The following is a 5,867-nucleotide window of genomic DNA, read 5'->3' as shown; positions in this document are numbered from 1 at the left end:
GTGGACTGTGACGGATCCTGCAGAGAGGAATCAGAGGAACTGGTGTAAGAGGAGGAGTCGATGCGTACAGACTGGATTCCTGCAATCCTTGGAGTGGGCAGGACACGTCCTGCGCCACTCGCACGATCTGTACCTGGCTCAACAACATTAACCCAATGGGCAGTGAGGGAAACATATCGCCCCTGTCCATGCTGACTGGTCCACGCATCGGTGGTGAGGTGGACCTTGCTACTGACGGCGTTCAGTAGCGCATGTTTTATGTTTGCCTCAATATGCCTGTGCAGGGCAGGGACAGCCTGCCTGCTGAAGTAAAAGCGGCTGGGCACCTTGTACTGTGGGACTGCCAATGCCATCAAGTCACCGGCGCCCGCAGCAGGCACAGAATCACCACGTCCTCTCCCTGCTCCTCTCCCTGCTCCGCGCCCACGCCCACGTGCCTTACTCCCTGCCCTCTTCATCTTGGTTGACAGATAAAGATAAGCAGAAAAGTACTAAGGCCTTAGTGTGCTTATTCCTGTAATGCTCCTCCTAACAGGTGTAAGAAACACTAATGTTGTAAATTGTGGACTAAACTTTATTATTTTTCAAATGTGGCCTACACAAGTGTAAGTTGTGTTTGGTGAACTTAACCTTTTTTTTGGTGCAGATCGGGCTACAGAGCTAGTTTAAATCACACGGAGACCGTGCAGACAGCCGTAAACGGCGCTGCAAGGCCAAGAAACCCTCCTCTAGGTTATCCTATATAGTGTTTTTCCACTATTTAGCTGGATACAAGTGGAAAGACACTAATAGGAATTTTTTTTTTCAAATTTTAAACTGGCTGCACTATTTGAAAAAAAGGAAATTGTTTTTCAAGGTATGAGGCAGTAACGCACCCTGAGCTGAATCCAACCGGCTATGGCTGCACACAGACTACAGGGCGAGCTGCGCTCACACAGAGACCGTGCAGACAGCCGTAAACGGCGCTGCAAGGCCCCCAAAAAAACCTCTAGGTTATCCTATGTAGTGTTTTTCCACAATTGAGCTGGAGACTGGTGGAAAGACACTAATAGGAATTTTTTTTTTTTTCAAATTTTAAACAGGCTGCACTATTTGAAAAAAAGGAAAATTTTTCTCAAGGTATGAGCCAGTAACGAACCCTGAGCTGAATCCAACCGGCTATGGCTGCACACAGACTACAGGGCGAGCTGGGCTCACACGGAGACCGTGCAGACAGCCGTAAACGGCGCTGCAAGGCCAAAAAACCCTCCTCTAGGTTATCCTATATAGTGTTTTTCCACTATTTAGCTGGATACGAGTGGAAAGACACTAATAGGAATTTTTTTTTTCAAATTTTAAACAGGCTGCACTATTTGAAAAAAAGGAAAATTTTTCTCAAGGTATGAGCCAGTAACGAACCCTGAGCTGAATCCAACCGGCTATGGCTGCACACAGACTACAGGGCGAGCTGGGCTCACACGGAGACCGTGCAGACAGCCGTAAACGGCGCTGCAAGGCCCAAAAACCCCCCTCTAGGTTATCCTATGTAGTGTTTTTCCACAATAGAGCTGGAAACTGGTGGAAAAACACTAATAGGAAATTTGAGAAAAAATGTGCAGCAGGCTGCACTAAGAGCAAAAAAGAACAACTGTGTGAGGCAGTGTGAACCCCCCCTGAGCTGAATACAACCGGGTATATGGCTGCACACAGACTACAGAGTGAGCTGCACACACACACACACACAGAGACCTTGCAGAACGCTGTTAAAACAGCGCTGCAAGGCAAGAGCAAGGTGAACAGTGAAGAACACACAGCGTTTTGCTAAATTAGCCTTTGGAAAGGAAAATAAAGCAATTAGCTAGCTCGACTGGCCCTCAGTTAGAACACAGCGTCCTGTCCCTAACTGAAATCACAGCAGAGTGAGCGCAAAATGGCGGCAGCGCTTTTTTATAGTGCAGAGTGACATCATTTCAGCAGCCAATCCCAGCCTTGCCAGTACTTACATGCCCACCATGCTAAACAGGATGTGCCACACTTCCAATCATTCCTCATTGGCTGCTGCGTTCAATTTGAATTCTGGGAACTTCCGATTCCGGTATCCGATACGCGGGAAGTATCGGAATTCAGTATCGGAATTCCGATACCGCAAATATCGGCCGATACCCGATACTTGCGGTATCGGAATGCTCAACACTATTGGGGATCCTTTACTCATTTAATTTGCTATTCACTAAAATGGGAAAATATTGAGGTGTAGGGATCTATCAATGATCCTATCCAAGTGTTGGGTACGTCCACTGGATTATTGGTTCTATCCAGCACATTAATAGACCCTGTACCTTAATATTTCACATGTTTTGGGGGTTTTTTCCAACTGATCAGTTGGGTACTAGTTTTGTGTCCTGTTGCACATTGTCTACAGCGGTGGTCTAGTCACCCGTGTGATGTGCAACATGTCGTCTCCCACATGCCCGAGATGAGAAATATTAGAAAGCTGAAACATTGCGTCACTTGTGATTAAACCTCTCCTGCATTTTACCTCCTTATTTGAGTTCTGACATTATCTGATGACACGTCTGAGATGGATGGATATAGTGACAGGACGTCTTTTCGTGTTGTGTATGTATTTGAATATAAATAAATATATGAGTTAACCTTTTAACTTCTGCCAATAAATAACATGACAAATGTTACTGTATATAAGAAGCATTTTATTGTGATTTCATGGTACTGGGCTGACATGGGATCATCTAGTCCTTAGTTCTGCCCAAGTAAAATGATCAAATCCACTGGAACTGACGTTGAAGGATGATGGCTTCCTCTGCCCTTTCCAATTTACTGGTTACATGGTGATTACTGACATGTACCAAGCAAGCTGGACGGGGCAGGGGGAAGTCTTCCTGTGCAGTCCGAAGGTTCCCAAACCTGCCCCCCACGTCTCACATCCGTGGGGATTTACAAAATAAGTGAAGAGCAGATTTACCTCCTCACTATAAACGCACTTAAAACCAGACATTACATTTTCAAATTTGAGGTCAATGTAAAATCTCACAATCCTTTCTGTCAGCTCTAAATCTGATGACGAGGTGATATGAAAATGTTCTTCACTCTCCAAACCTAAGGTTTGTGTCATCTGGAAATCTGCACAGACAGTAACGTAGTCTTCCTTCCTTAATAACTATAACTAAGTCCATCTAGTTCAACCCATAGCCTAACCTAACATGCCCTAACATGTTGATCCAGAGGAAGGCAAAAAAAAACCCATGTGGCAAATGGTAAACTCCACTTTGGGGAAAAAAATTCCTTCCTGACTCCACATACGGCAATCAGACTAGTTCCCTTGATCAACGCCCTATCAAGGAATCTAGTATATATACCCTGCAACATTATACTTTTCAAGAAAGGTATCCAGTCCCCTCTTAAATTTAAGTAATGAATCACTCATTACAACATCATACGGCAGAGAGTTCCATAGTCTCACTGCTCTTACAGTAAAGAATCCGCGTCTGTTATTATGCTTAAACCTTTTTTCCTCCAAACGTAGAGGATGCCCCTTGTCCCTGTCTCAGGTCTATGATTAAAAAGATCATCAGAAAGGTCTTTGTACTGTCCCCTCATGTATTTCTACAATAAAATAAGATCACCCCTTAGTCTTTGTTTTTCCCAAACTAAATAGCCCCAAGTGTAATAACCTATCTTGGTATTGCAGACCCCCCAGTCCTCTAATAACCTTGGTCGCTCTTCTCTGCACCCGCTCCAGTTCAGCTATGTCTTTCTTATATATCGGAGACCAGAACTGTGCACAGTATTCTAAGTGTGGTCGAACAAGTGACTTGTATAGAGGTAAAATTATGTTCTCCTCATGAGCATCTATGCCTCTTTAAAGCATCCCATTATTTTATTTGCCTTTGTAGCAGCTGCCTGCCACTGGCCACTGAATATGAGTTTGTCATCCACCCATACACCCAGGTCTTTTTCATTGACTGTTTTGCCCAGAGTTTTAGAATTAAGCACCTAGTTATAAATTTTATTACTTCTACCCCAGTGCATGACATTACATTTATCCCCATTAAAGCTCATTTGCCATTTATCAGCCCAAGCTTCTAGTTTACATAAATCATCCTGTAATATAAAATTGTCCTCCTCTGTATTGATTACCCTGCAGAGTTTAGTGTCATCTGCAAATATTGAAATTCTGCTCTGAATGCCCCCTACAAAATCGTTAATAAATATGTTAAAAAGAAGGGGGCCCAATACTGACCCCTGTGGTACCCCACTGCTAACCGCTACCCAGTCCGAGTGTGCTCCATTAATAATCACCCTTTGTTTCCTATCTCTGAGCCAGCTCTTAACCCACTTACACATATTTTCCCCTATCCCCATTATTCTCATTTTATGTATCAACCTTTTGTGTGGCACCGTATGAAAAGCTTTTGAAAAGTCCATATACACTACATCCACTGGGTTCCCTTGGTCCAGTCCGGAACTTACCTCTTTATAGAAGCTGATCAGATTAGTCTGACATGAATGGTCCCTAGTAAACCCGTGCTGATACTGGGTCATGAGGTTATTCCTCTTCAGATACTCCAGTATATCATCCCTTAGAATGCCCTCCAGGATTTTACCCACAGTAGAGGTTAAGATTACTGGCCTATAATTACCGAGTTCAGTTTTTGTCCCCTTTTTGAATATTGGCACCACATTTGCTATACGCCAGTCCTGTGGTACAGACCCTGTTATTATGGAGTCTTTAAAGATTAAAAATAATGGTCTATCAATGACTGTACTTAATTCCTGCAGATGCGTTAACAGAGTTGGAAATTGTAGAAAAAGGAACTTGACAGCTGATGCATCCAGTTTCTGATACGTGCTGCCCATGAATATGATCTGACAGGTGTTGGTCTTTTTAAAACGCTGCAGCATTTTTTCAGACCTGCTTTAAAAGCCACCGTTGACCAGGCCGAGCTGTCTACCAAGGAGTTGGCAGTAAATGCTGGGAACCCACCATTCACACTAGTCCTACTTTACAGCCCAGCTTTTTCCCGAGGCTTTTAGCATAGTCAGACAGGCAGGTCCTTGATGGCTTCCAGTCACCTGGATTGACAGGTCTTTCCTTTTATGCATACATAGGCAGTCACTAGCAGTGGGTAGGAAGAAGCCACCAGGGACCTGCCTTTCCGAGTTGCAAATGCAGCCTGGTCCAAGGCAGCTTTAAAACTCTGAATAGCGTATGTATGGCTGGGATCATACATCCACGGGCAGCATGTGTCAGGCATTGGCTGTATCAGCCATCTGGATCACGTAAAATTCCACTTCTGGAATTGCCACCTGGAAAAGTAGAAGAAAATGTTAGATACATTATATAACCAAGATGAATATTCACTCTAGACTTAGTATTCGGGGGATCAGTATCCTAGATCAGCTCCACAAACTACAGGTATATTGTCCTCACCAAACCAGTAATCCTGGCACATGAAAATGGCATGCAAGAAGGTTCATAACCACTATGCTAGAAGGAAATCTCTACGTAAATAACCCCAATCCTGACCAGACTTCTCTTACAAATTATATAGCAACATATTCCAAACTTTTTAAAAATTCTGAAATGCTTACACCAGGATTTGAGGAAATAAAATGAACATACAAGAGCCACATTCTAGGTCAGAGCTTAATGGTCATTGGCCTAAAGATGGATGAGGGGTGTAATGATGACTTTGTAGCTTCACAGGAAGATGGACACTCATGGATCAGAAAAAATAAACATTTGTCATGCATTGGTTTTAGGGTGATGTTTTAACCGGATTCAAATGAAAAATAGTAATTAATGCAAATGGAAACACTAGGCAGAAAATGAGCCTGATCCTACACAATCGTCTGTAAAGTGTAAC

This window comes from Ranitomeya imitator, chromosome 5, assembly GCF_032444005.1.
Source record: "Ranitomeya imitator isolate aRanImi1 chromosome 5, aRanImi1.pri, whole genome shotgun sequence".
In the NCBI taxonomy this organism is placed as follows: Eukaryota; Metazoa; Chordata; class Amphibia; order Anura; family Dendrobatidae; genus Ranitomeya; species Ranitomeya imitator.
This window is presented reverse-complemented; position numbering follows the sequence as displayed.